We start from the raw sequence: 14801 nt of genomic DNA on the forward strand, positions 1-14801 counted from the left end.
TTCTTCTTGTTTGTTTATTGCAGCCTTATTGTAACATATTTGCTTTTTTATACAAAGGAGGCTCATAATACCGTAGAAGTTACAGTGGGCTGACGTTCCTTGCCTGTTTGGTTACATAATCAATTTTCACTGCAGTGTCAAGGATGTAATCAAGCGTGTTGCATGAGAACGATTTGTCCATGCTGTGCAGCATGTTCTGACACCGGTCAAGAATTGCTTTACCTGACTAAACCCTGGGCTTCCTTTCCAAAAGAGCTAGAGAAAAATGACCCGACGTCAGTAGAATCAGAGGAAACAATATCCACAGAAAATTGCTATAATGAAGTATAGAAACTATAGTGTCAAACTATAAAAGTTAACTAAATCTCAAGGTAAATGATCTGTAGGTATGTAGGAGTACAGTATAAGTTCCCTGTTATATAATTGTTCATCTTGTTTGTACTCTAGGTACAGTACAGTTTGCACAAGACAGGTGTCAGGGTTTGTTCCTTGGGGGAATGGTTAGCCTAGGAATGACATCAGTCACTCTGTAGATAATTGATAACTCCTGTAGAGCTTCTGCTTCTTATAAACAGAATAGAATCAAAAATCAACAACCATTGACATACAGCTGTCACGTACACATCACACTTCTGTGATAGTTTTGTTTGTGACAACTCTCTCGGGGATTCAGGTTGTGTTGTAACATTATTATTTAATTACATGGTCCACTCAGAGGCATACACACCTGAAGAGAATGATGTCTAAAACGAATGAAGAAATAGAGCACATACATAGGCCTACACAGCCTTTTGCTACGTCAAAGCTGTTCAAATGTCACGCTCTTTCACTGGCCCTGTTATGGCCTCTGTTACCATGACTGGTTTTGATTGGTTGGGAGATATTGGCATCATTCTCATATCCAAGCATTCCTGATCCTGTCGGCCACTCTTCTTTCTTTTTTTTCTTTTTCCCTCTGTCCTCTTTTGGATTCCCAACATCAGTGTGTGCACCCCAAACCCCTGCCAGGGGCACTTGGATCTTGGAGCCATGTAAGCGAAACCCTTTCCGGTCTTTGTCATTTGTTGTTCATCCTAAACATGAGCTCAAGGCCATGGCCTCACAGCGATATACAGTTATGGACCGACAATCTCTCACCCGTGCCCCTGTGAAGACCATGCTTCACTCGAACTTTCTTACAAATGTTGATTCAAACAGTCTGCTAACTCAAACGTAAGTAAAGTGTCTGAATTCAGTTGCTGTTGATCAATTGATTCATGAAAAATAATTTGTCCTGTCCATTTTACACCGTTTATACAAAGTAATTTCATATTTACTTTAAGTGGGGAGGAGATGATAAATGGAGGAGGATTATGTCCTTAGTTCTTTAGACCCGGGGAGAAATGCTCCAGAAAGCTGGAAGGAAGCCAGGCTTAAATCCTGGAGAAAGGTCCGTAGTCTAATACTTCAATTGGTCCAAAAATGCTGAATAGGACGAGGATTCATTTGTGAGACCTCGTCTCCCTCCCAAGCTTTCCAATTTTATGATTTCAAAACTGTCAGCAGTTTCCTTTATGTGTGTCTGACATGAATGAAGACATTATTACCCCTTTTCAAACTGGATGTCCATTCCAAAGGGGCTGTCAGTGCTTAAACGCCTTGTTAGGAGTCAGGGATATTTCTCACAGGATAACTACCCTCACCCACCAGTTGGGATTGGCTGTGAGCACCAGCTAGATTTATAACAACCCACTCTTGTCCATGCGCTAGTAATAAAGTCACTGATAATTCCCATAAAACTGAAAGGGTACTTTGTAACCAAGGAAACAGGGACATACATTCTGAGGGGAAAAAATACCAATAATTTCACACTATGTATAAAAAATATACTTCTGAAGTAGACCTGTGTGTGTCTATATTTCAGTACCCAGAATATTGCAAAGCTGTAACTGACAATAATACTTTTATCGTAATATTGGTGGCAAGTTTATGCATTAGGAATACATGGATTACTCATGTTGTTTCATTGTCTATCTTTCCTGCTTTCACTACACAAGCCAAGCTACCAACTTGCTTTTTATTTCCTTATAATGCATAATGTGCCTCCTAAAACCATGCCTTGATTGTGAAGATTTTGAACCTGTCAAGTCAGACTCTATTTGGATGCATTCAGGCAGTTTCTCATAAAAGGTCAAGAAATGTTCCCTCAATTGTAATCTTCATAGAGATTTTTTTTTGCTGTTTAGGACCATGAGATTAGTTTGGATTGGACAATGTGTTTAAATACCAGACCGTGATTTTTAGAAAAGGCCACAGTCTCATCAAGCGGGCTCTTTGTGATGAACAATGATAAATGACTTTAGAAATATTTAAATTGTTTCTGCTCCACCAAATATATGCCCTAATACCACTTAGCTATTAGACCAAAAAACACGTGGTGTGCAAATCATTGTCCTTGTTTACATTCCGGCATTGCTTCACATCTTTCACAGTCATGTCATGATGCCCTGTGGATCTCAGTGCCTATTCTCCTTCTATTAGGTAGCGTGTTCAACAGTACCCTCGCTGCCTGTTAGATAAAAGAAAGCCTACAAGTGCCAAGAATAAGAAAAAGAGAAGAGAAAGCAGTATAAGTGGTTGCGCGGGAGTGGAGGAGCTTTAAAAACAAGGGATCCTGAGTGAAGATCTGCCAGCGAGCCTTTGAAGGGCGAATCAAGGACAGGGAGGCGAGCGCCAGTGGTGAGGGCGATCCTCAAACAAACGCCTTCGCCGGTGAGAGGATTAAGCTTTGGGATTTGAGAGCGGAGTGGGATTGAACTGTGCAGCCCCCATTGAAAGTAGCGCCGCAGCACCTTTTCCAGCGGGCTCTTTCCATCGGGCCGCTCCCGGCAATCTCTGCCAACACCCCTCCGTTGAACTTATTACAAGGCGACATTCCGATCCCATTGATGCGCTTTGCATCTTGGAGGATCTAGCAAGGCGGTTTCTAACCTTGGAAAACATGGAGACAGCACTTGTGTGAAGGAAAGGATTTCACATCCTACACAAACATTATGCAAACTGCAGAAAATGTACATACGTACATGTTTAGAAATCTCCACATCTACAGGTGGCAGACAAGTCAGATTGACTGAGACGTCCCTCAGGAGATCATTTTTCAGATAATGGAGATTGGATGGCCCCGTTCACCAGATAAAACTCTTCAGACCAGATTAACACCAGCCCTGATCTCTATCCTCTATTTTGCACCCACCCCACCCCCCACACACACCCCCACACACACCCCCACACACACCCCCACACACACCCCCACACACACTGAAGCAGATCCAGTGCAACGTTGAAGGGGGAAATTGAATGAACAAGTCTGCCCAGAGAGACTAATACTGCCGTGGATCCTGAGTGCTTGCTCCCTGTGACGAGACCTAACAGAGGCTCTTGACAGGGGAAAATGATGTGTTGTTCTCTGGTGGGAGGCGGCTCAACCCCCCCTGAAGATCGTGGCAGAGATATGAAGTGTACATAAACCACAGGTTTCTGGACTCCCATGGGCCCCCCAGGAGAGGGAAAACTCGTATTGTAAGGGAGATGAGTGACACTGAAGTGCAATGGGGGTACTGTGGAGAAACACGTACGTGCTTGTGTGTGCTTTCTCTTCTTCACACACAAATAGGCACGCTCCCCTTCCAAAGCACAGGGGAGTGGCAAAACACTTGAAAATAAATCTTTCTGTGGTAAAGTACCTTTGATTCTTTAAAAAGTATAATTTGGGAGCCAACTGGATATTGTACTTCACTCATCTACTAACAGGAAAGTTAACAAGGGGAAAGGGGAAACAAGTTACAAAAAGTGGGACGCAAAGCTACCATAAATACTGAGAGAATTTGACTGGCATGTATCCTAAAAATTGGTATTTTATAAATAAATGTCTCTTTTGTTTCATGTTTTATGTAAGGTGCATTTAAGGATGAACTGAAGTCAAGTAAACGTAAACCAACTCTCCAGCTCATTGCTGCCTAAGTGCTAGAAAGCCTTAAATTAGGATACGTTTTAAGACTTCTGGCAAGACATTAAAAGACTGCTCATAGCAAGAGTCCCTATCGATTTGACCTGTGTGGGCTTAACAAGCATGAGCCATTAGTATGTTTTCTGATGTTGCTTCCAGATCCGTTTCTTCAAATGATGTCCCTTGACAATAAGAAGTCAAGAGTTACTGTAGAGAATCTCACAAGCTATCATTGAGAGGTAAGCTTGGGGCGGGGAGCACAATAATCTACCCTTGGGCATTGTAGGTTGTTTTGAAAAACATGCCTCATCATTGCATGTATTTATAGTGTCCTTATTGCTGGTGGCCAAGCTTATAGATGACATACGGTATACATGGGCAATGCTAGACTAAGTCTGTTGACCCTAACATCAACTGCCATCACTGTGTTGACAATAAGGAAATACATGCTGACTCCTGGACAATTATGCTGCATCATGTCCACCATGAAGTGCAGTGGGCCGGGACGGACAACAGGTCTGTGGCTCATCTACAGCAGACTCAGCAAGTAGTCGGTTTCTGTAGAGAATCAAGACTTCTGGTTCCCCTTCAATGGCTCGGAGTTCGGATTTGCGACACCACAGCATGACTGATGTATTTACATCCATTTTTGTTGTGTTGCTACAACAGGTGTGCTTGAAATTCACTCCTCACCAGCCAAAGACCTGGCATAATGTGGTGCAAGCATCTTCGATGTAGCTTTCATCTTCATTTGTAACCAGATGCCACTTCCCTGCTCAGAGAACAAGAAAAAAGTGATAATTGTACTTGTCTGTTCAGTTTCACGTTATGTCTGACAACATTCTCCTAGATAAAAGTTTGGAAAAAAAAAAAAAAAACTAGGTTAGGAACTGGATATTGCCTGCATTCCAGAACGGAAAAATAACAATTGACTTCATCTCTCCATGAAACAGGTTCAGTCCTTCATGGCACTCAAACCGTGGGTTTACAGATTGGTGTCATCATATGATGATGTAGCATCTTTGGTATAAAGCGGCTCATTACAGACACCAGTTCAGATGGTTGTCTTTCTCATTGCCTAGTGAATTTGTAAAGCAGTTGGCATTCGTCTACTTTCTAACAATGTGCTTTGGCACCATAAAGCCATTTGCAACTGTTTCATTGCAGAGGAAAAACAAGCAGCAGTTGATTGGAGTTTAATTCTGTTTTTAAACTGAGCATCTGGAAGAGATGTTTTGAAAAGATGCTAAACAAATGTACTATACGAGCTTCCAAATTTGAACGGGCATCGTTGAAAAAGCAGCATCTGTTTTTGTCTCCCTCATTCTCTTACAATACATACATGATTACTCATATACACTGTCACTAATTGCTCAATAGCTTCTTTTATTCTAGATTTTGTTCCAGGCACATGCATCATACTGTGCTTATAGACTATTATTGTTGCACCCTTAGTTAAAAGACAAAGAAAAGCAAGTGAGTCGATTTGTTGTGTGAAAGACATGGGCTTCCTCTTGACTGAAAGAACCTGCCTTTGGGCTATTTAAACTTTAATTTCAACACGTTTTGAGATTGACATGTTTTTTCATGGCGATGAACTGCTGACGACTCTGAACTTTGAATCATTAATCCCAAAATGGCGGGTCCCTCCCTTGGCAGAGTCACTCAACACAAACACTAATACAACCTGAAGCGACGTTCACGAGAGACTCCTTGAAATATCATCGCACGTTCTCCCACCTACACCCCTCTACCGAAATTCCTCAAAAGACTTGTTAGGAGCAAACATCTCCCTGAAGGGAGTGGCTGTGAAAACCGGAATGATCCTCCCTAAACTGGCTTGTCTTGATCAATCAAGAGGACAACCACTTGAGGTGATTGGCGGGAAAAGAGAGTGAAAGTTTAAGACAGCTCTCTCCCTGGGGAAAACCATCTAGATACCCGTAAAAGAAAATAAAGAGCAATTTTGACTTTGAATAAAAGAGTCCAAAGCTGTTGACAACAAAGCAGACCTTCATTATCTTCTGAAATGGAGCACAGAGGCAGGAGTTCAAATGTATTTTTAAAAAGCATCTCTCCAAAGTAGTTTTGCTACCTGCAGTGAAAGCAAAAGGTATTTTTCCCTCTAATTCTGAGCATTCTGATTGCTTGCCCTTTTTCCCATTCCCTCATCTAGTTATCAGTTAAAAACAATCAAATGTAGGGCTTGATTAAGGGTTATAATTAGAAACTGAAACACAACACACCTGCTCAGAGTGGGAACGACTGGCTGTGTCAAATGGGAGAGGAAGGTATTATAATTTTTCTGTCTCGTTCATCTTGTTACACTCGTAACACTCATTGTGGAGGCTACAAGGACAAAAACAACTAAATAACTTTCATTATATTGTTATGGCACCTGTGACATCACCAGGGGACAGGTTGTGGATGGATGTTACGTCCCTGGACCAGAGAGGTGGCAACACCCCAAAATGGTGGCAATGGCCCACACTACATCTCCCAGAATCCCTCACCAAATGGACGGGTGTAGATGTGTGAACCACCTAATTAAGCTAGGACTAGAAAAGGGGGGGGGGAGCAGGAGGAGGAACCAGAGAGACAAAGGGCACATGGCTGGTTAGTTTGGACCAGAGAGAAGCAGGTGGAATACTAAGCCCTATTGGGTGAGTGAAGGACGGCTTTGAAGGGGAAAGTCATTGTTGTTTAACCCTTGTGTTATCTTCGGGTCATTCTGACCCATCAGTCATTGTGACCCACCGTCATTTTGCGACATCTTTACCGCATACAAAAACAAATTGAAGCATTTTCTTTTAACCGTTGGGCTGTCTCAGACCCCCCCCCCCCCACATTGCGAAGGTTAAAATAAAAATATTTTTGTTTTTGTATTGGGTAAACACAACGATGGTTTATTATGAACCTTTGGGTCATGTGACCCGAAGGCAGCACAAGGTTTAACTTTTGTGGATTTTTGTTGGACTGTGGAAGTTTGAAGAAAGAAACTACCTGAGTTTGATTTTTTGTCTGCTCCTGGAAAATAAAGTGCCCTCTTCTTTTGGAACCTGTTTTTGCGTGGTCCTTCCCACCCTGTTGCACTGCCTCACTCTTGCCTGCTCTAGTCAGCTCTTCCCATGATGCTACACACCGTTCATTGTTCCCTTGTTTGGTTGTAGGTTGAAATGAATCCCTTTTTTGTATTGTCTGGGTGCTTTGTACATTGCCCAGCACATTTCTAATTGTTAGTTCTCTCTCTCTCCTTGGATAGGGATGTACTAAAATAAGGTTGAACAAAGGGGTAAAACGAACTCCTTAAATCCTTACCTTAACAACCGGCTGTGATAAATAAGCCATAATCTGTATACACCCTGCATGTCCGATGATGTGCTCTTGGTTTGCACCCGTGGTTGGCTACCTGGTGAAAACGTGCTGGTGTGTATGGTGCTCAACAATGACGGATATGCCCCCTTAGCCTAGCTTACCATAATAGCCTTGCAGTGGACTGTATGCCTGTCCGAAGATCATGCTTATACATCATGATACCTAAGACAGTGGCCAACAATCGGCCCCCGCCAGTTTACGAGGGCAGCAGCTCGACTTCCAGTAAGCAGTGATGGATCGAGACAAACAGGATATTTATGGAGTGCAGGCAAAGCTCTGAGAGGTTGTTTGTGCTCAGCCAACACACCCGCTTGCAGTGGAGGTGGAGAAGAGACTTTGGGGACCTCAGGCTCTATGTATTGAATTCATGTTACGTATGTATTCAAAGGAAAGAAGCACAAATACATACATTGTTCTAAGTACAAAGCACTTTTCTAAGTCGGCGGGGATTTAAGTAGCTATAATGTGGGCAAAGATTTGACCTGTTTTGACGTTGTCCAATAGAGGTATATTACCATTCAGTCTTTTTCAGGTCTCAGCCTGACTGAAAACCCTACTTGCAGGTCCTCCTTTAGACAATCTTATTGGGGTTTTTTTTCTTCTACTTCTGCTGTCGAGGAAGGTTGTCACAACCATATCTGACATCCGAAGTGTTATCACTCGTTAAAATTACAAGCATCTCACAAGAACCTTCAGTGGCTATGATTACTTTATGTTTGTTTAAAAGCAGCATCTGTTTCGAACATGGCTTGCTCATCTGTGACCTCCATGCCAGAGGGAATTGTTAAGTATTCAGAGAGCAGAAAGCCTCTACTACTCTGTAAACTAATGTGCAAGTTAATACCAGTGTTATCATTTCTGTTCCAATGGAATACATTTTCTTTTTTTGTAAGCAGCTAATTCAACTGTGATCACGATTTTGTTTCCAGAAAGCTTCCCCTAGCGGATTATGCCAATGTTGTTAAGTATCAAAAAGTTTTGTAATTGCAAAGAAGTTTAGAGTTGTTTCATTGCCCCTTTCAATAAAACATTCAAAGGCTGAAAGTCCTTTCCTTTCTTGACAGGGTCTTTCTGAATATTGTGGTATATCATCCCATGTGACAGTACCTTAATGGCAGTGAAACACAGGACCTTCAATGTACCATCACCACCATGCTAAAAGTGGTAGATGACATTGTAAGGGTTTGATTCATCGACCATCTAACTCCAGTGAAGACATGCTGTAATGACATATCACTGTGGCTGTGTGTTCAGACTGGAATTCACGATAGAATTCACTTTTTATTGGTGTACATATCCATAAACATTATAGAAAATGACACAGGCATTATTTTCCATCTCATCTGATCAATCTTCTATCTCACATCTTCCACGGCACAAATCCAGGCTCTGCCAGGGCACTCCTGTTTTTTACATCTGACACTAAATTACTATCCACCTTCTCTGTATTTGGAATGAGCCTCACTTTTCTCTCTGAGTCGAGCGTTTGATTAAATCTAAAATTACATTATTTCGTTTTCCAATGCATCAATTTCAATGGCATTATGTGCCAGTGAGGAGGAAAATCTTCTGTTCAGCTTGAATCTCCTCACTCAGGAACCTTTTGTTTTGAATAATTTCTGCACCCAAGAAGGTATGTTAAATAACATAATCTCATAAGCAGCTTAATCTACATACTGTGACTTCATTACGTTTGCTGCTGTTTGTAAACCATTCTTCTGAAAATTGGAAAGTTGGTCAAGGCTAACTGGATGAAAAAGCAAAAAGACCCTCCTCAAAACTGTTGTTTTAGACAAAGCATATCCCCAGGTGCAGGTAAACAAGATACAGACTGCAGGTATATTAAAAGTTTGACCGGGTTCTGATATAGAAACCGTTGGCTCCAACTGTGCAATTAAAGGAAAGGCTGAAGCTATTGATTTCACCCTTCCTTTGTCCTCACTTCCACCTGTTACATTGCTCACCAGGGAATCATTTGGTGTTGGTCTTTTCATTTACCGGTACTTGTCTAAGTGATCCCCTCACCTATGGCACGCAATGGATGTACAGTTGATCTCGCAACATATTGCAAGCAAAATAGCTGTGATATGTGGATTCTTACTGTAGACCTGCTGCAGCGTGATTTCAATAGATAGTCCACAGTAAAATATGGCAGGATAAATTGATAGTAGCTCTGAAGCCAAGGTCTGGTGAATTCAGAAAATAGAAGGGTGAAATCCCCTCTAAGCTCCATGTGCTGGAATGCAGCTCAATCTTTCAAATAATACTTTCATTATTTAGGGGAAGGGGCAATTTGACATTGTATTGATGAAGGAATAAATGTGATCGCATTAAGATGTATTTCATCTAGGCTAGCCTTGACATCACACTTTTACACATGAAGGCTCTTCATCACCGAGTCTGGAGTAAACAATACTGGGCTTGACGAAAATGGTAATAAATTGTGAAATGAATTACCCCACACTCTCTCTAGAGTAGCCTGAGAATACATGGGCAGTTTCTGAGAGTAAAACCAAAAGAGTAAAACCAAGGTAATGCGAGTTGGACGGTGGATGACTACTTTTATAAGAAAGAGATTCATCTGTGGAAACATCTGAATCCATTGTGTACTGCACTTTTCCGCATGTTGTATTTCAGATCCTGTACAGACTGGGCTGGACTATGTAATATTGGAGTTGATATGTTATTGCTGCACTGGTGGAAATACAGACCATTCCTTAGCTCCAACAACCAAAGTACTGTCAGAACAATGTTTTACTGATCCTTGAGTGTGTGCTTTACTTTCTAAATGCACTGCTTGATTGTTGCTTTGGACAAAAGTATGTGCTCAATGTATGAAATGAAAAGTGTAAGGATTGTCTGTGAGTTTCATCATATTAAAACAACCATTTCAAAGTGCTGCATTTCTGTGATTGTGTGAGTATGATCAATCCATACATTTTCTCATCATAAAATATTCAGAGAGAAAGTTGTAAACCAATTGCATTCCAATCAAAACATATCATAAAGAAGTTACTCTGAGGTCGGGGAGTCTGCTCAGCAACAAAACAATCGTAAGGCAGTCTCCAACCAGCTGTGCCTTGCTTTGACAGCTGTGTATGACAGGTTGTAAATGGCTGTCTGGCTGTTTACAGCACAAGTCGACTGCCTGCTTCTCCGTCCCCGCTATGCATTTTGATCAAATAAAAAAATTTGCAATTCACTTCTGCCAAAATCATAACAACAACCCCAGCATCGCACCGAAAGAGTATCCGAAAGAGTAAAACGACAAATTTCATCTGTCCCTTGACTTTAATTTGCGGCGACAGAAAGCCGCCCGTACACCCCTGTGTTTAGCCAAGGCTGCCTGTGAAGTTCACGTGTCTCAGTTTTAGACCCGCACACCAAGGTCCCTGAGAACACAAATTAAAACGATGTCGTCTGGAGACTCCAGAGAAGATTTGCCTGCTAAAGCACGATTTGAGGATATTCCAGGATGCATAATTGAACAGTTTGCTCCCAGCTTGATAGCTGGAAAGTTGATCCATTACTCAACTCCCTCTGAGCATCAGTGGATCAAGGAAGGTGGTGTCTTACGCCGGCGCAACTCAGCATTATAGGTGACAAATTCTCTCTCGTTCTGAGAGCTGAGAGGGAAGCCTTCTGTTTCCATGGAAGGTGGAATCTTTATCAATCTCACCGGCTAAGTCTGGCCCTTGATATTAGTTGTTATGTGTAACAAAACAAATGAGCAATACGGGTGCATTATCAGTGGAAAACCATTATTGTGACATGTACGTATAAGATTAAGTGTTCTATATAGCAGCAACATGTAAGTTATGTATGTACATTTTATGTTGAATTGAATGAAGTTAATACTAGTGTGAATTTCCACTGCTAGGCGTCAAACCCGATACATTTTCATCAGAAGCATTTTAGTCATGAAGGCACCTTCTTGCCAGTAGCCTTTTCCAAAAGATGAAAAAAATGAGGGAAAGGGACAAAGCTTAACCAACTGTCTCTCTCTCCTATCGCAGAGAGCTGCCTCAATGTGAGGCATTTGTATCACTCAATTGGGTGTATCTACTGGACGTGCAGTGTGCCAACTGAGCTAATTAAACTAGGCCTTCTGTTATGCTACAGCTATATCTGCCAGGGGGGGGAAAAAAGAAGCTCTCAATGCAGATACATGCTGGAAACACACCACATTTATAGGCTGTTTGATATCCCCATGTATCTCATCTTTCAGGTTGACCCTCTCTTTCCCACACCCTGCCCACTGTGCTGCGTTCAACAACCGGACCCTGAGTCTGTGTTCTTGCAGGCTGGTTGAAGTCAGGCGGCGGCTCACTCAGACATTAGGAAAGCGGGGTGCTTGTTGCCAAGTGTTAATAGAGGTCGAGGAGGAAAGAAACAACCGTAAACAGACTTATAAACAAGAGGGGAATGGTGGCGCTGAGAGGAAAACAAACAGCTGCTCACGCTAGCCAAGTCGAGCTACATAAGCGACACTAACCATGTAGAGACAAATGAAAGAGAGAAAGCTAGGTGTGAAAGAGAGAAAGAGTGTATGGGTAGAGAGAGAGTGAGAGAGAGAGAGAGAGAGAGAGAGAGAGAGAGAGACAGAGAGAGAGAGAGAGGGAGAGAAAGAGAGAGAGAGAGAGGGAGAGACAGAGAGAGAGAGAGAGAGAGAAGCAGAAGAGAGAGTGAGGAGGAAAATATAGAGGGAGGGGGGAATGGAAGAGAGAAACAGGGGAATGTGGTCTCATTATCTGAAATGAAAGCCTGGCAGAACCTAGCCAATGGCATTTGCTCGAACCAAGAGTTAACGCTGAGATAAACAACCAATTATAACTTGTCGGAGCAAGACACCCACTTTATGTTCTGTAATGAAAATATAATTACCAATTGCTGAATCATTGTTCATGAAGATTTGGGGTTGGTCATTTTACAGTATGTATGTTTTTTGTTCAATATCATGTTTGAAGTTTTGTAAAATGATTCACTTGTAATGTGTATGTACATTATGCTATCCTAAATGTTAAATCTTCTCATCTTCTACAGCATGTTACAGTATCTCATCTTCAGTGGGAGGAGTCAGGTCGAATTGCAGACCCTGTGAGCAATGTGCTGTTGCCATGGAACCGTATCTGAGCCAGCTTTGCAATACTTTGGTGAGCACTTTTATAAGCCAAAGTGGAACTTCAATTATAATAATTCATGTATTTATCTCGTGATTTGTTCTTTTCCCATGAAATACAGTAGGAGCATGCCTGTACTCTAATGGCGGCATTGGCAGAGTCAGGTATGAAAACGACATCCTTTGAGATAAATGTTGGATGAAAAAGATTTCCATGAAACTGAGAAAATGGGTGGGCTTGTTTGAATTAGATTGCATTAGATTTTGCCAATGGGAAAGAAACATCTACATGTTTGATGATGATAATTTTAGGTATGTCTGCCCACTATCAATCAAGGAGGCTCAGAAGACAAAAAGAACACAATAGAAAAACATTTGAACATAGCGATGGGGCTTTAGGGGTGTAGAGAGAAAAAAGCATTTCTCTTGTGTGTGAAACTATATTTACAGTTACGTACACCTCCAGTCTCAGACATCACTAGATCGTACCTCAGCGCCAGGTCCTGTGGGACCCTTTAACTTTCACCCTTGAGTTGAGATTTATAATTTGAATGGCAGAGCCGAGAGATAGAGAGAGGAAGAGACAGGGAGGGGGAGGGGGGCCTGGGTGTTAGAAGACAGGTAATCCATTTAAAGACTTTCCCATGAGAGCTTCTGTTTTGTTTTGCTTGTTTTTTTTTGTTTTTTTTAAAGAAAAGTCACACGTCCTCTTATATAACCTGGCACCGTATTTGTGTCGTGGATAGGCCTTGTCACGGAAAAGGTTGTGACTTGCGAATGGAAGGGAGGTAGGAAACAATACGATCTGAGGACCGCTAAATGAATCTCCCCATGGCCAAAATGGCCTTGCCGGCCCTCCGGAGTGGCTTATCTATCATCACGGCCACTGTCATTGACAGCCTCTCTCTGTGTTTCCCATCAAGCTGTAAAATAACCAGTGGTCTTTAGAGGCCTGCTTCTTCTCTCTCTGTCCCTCTCTCTCTTTTTCTGTCTCACTGTCCCTCCACCTCTTCTGTCTGTCTCCCTATCTCTACTTCTTTCTGTCTCACTGTCCCTCCACCTCTTCTGTCTGTCTCCCTATCTCTACTTCTTTCTGTCTCACTGTCCCTCCACCTCTTCTGTCTGTCTCCCTATCTCTACTTCTTTCTGTCTCACTGTCCCTCCACCTCTTCTGTCTGTCTCCCTATCTCTACTTCTTTCTGTCTCACTGTCCCTCCACCTCTTCTGTCTGTCTCCCTATCTCTACTTCTTTCTGTCTCACTGTCCCTCCACCTCTTCTGTCTGTCTCCCTATCTCTACTTCTTTCTGTCTCACTGTCCCTCCACCTCTTCTGTCTGTCTCCCTATCTCTACTTCTTTCTGTCTCACTGTCCCTCCACCTCTTCCTCTCTCACCTCACACGCTCTTTCTGCTCCACACACAAGATGCAGAGACTGTACAGGCCGTGGCAACCCATTTACTTGGAAAAGGACAATAAAGAATCTATCTACACACAAGGTGGATGAACAACAAGGAATATTGCTGGAGGGAGAGATCGTTCCCAATGTTTCACACTGGAGTTTCCCCCCAATCTGATCTGTTTTTCCAATAATGTCAGGTGTATGTGTGTGTATCACATCATGTGTGTGTGTATCACATCATGTGTGTGTGTATCACATCATGGGGGTTAGCGCCAGTGGGTGTGGATTTTGAGAAGTGAGGGTTGTGGACTTTAGTTGTCAGCATGAATTGTGTGTCTTTAGTGCCACTAGTACTAGCTTGAACCACTTTTAATATCAGAGGTGCTCAGTAATTACAAAAGGCATCAGAGCTTTTTGACAGTTCCATTATAGACAATCGATGATCATTAAACGCCATGCCCAAACGATCAAAGTCTGCAAGACATTAATCAATTTCCATGCCGAGTGCACCTATTTCTCAACCATGTTCCTCTTCATGCTGTGCTTCTGGGGTTCCACTATGAAATCATGGCCCTATCATGCAACCTGTTAATAGACACATTTGTCTTAACTGCTTAAAATGTATGCCTGTCGTATGCCTGTCAAAGTAGATATAAGAAAATAATATGTATTACACATGCAAAGTATGTTTTATCGCACTGCCTGAATGTGAACATTTCCTTTTTGGATAGCTGTCAAAATATGGGGCAAAAAAAGAGCCTTAAACCTGTTATTTCAGGTGAAATCCAGTATTTTATTTATTGCAATTTGTCAACAAAGGACAAATACAATGACAGGTACATTAGCTGAATTCAAAAAATGTTTTCCAAATCAATGGCTATATTGTCACACATACAACACGTATGTATAGACAGACAGACAGA

The sequence above is a fragment of the Hypomesus nipponensis genome, chromosome 25 (assembly GCF_054491055.1).
Source record: "Hypomesus nipponensis isolate SF chromosome 25, ASM5449105v1, whole genome shotgun sequence".
Lineage (NCBI taxonomy): Eukaryota > Metazoa > Chordata > Actinopteri > Osmeriformes > Osmeridae > Hypomesus > Hypomesus nipponensis.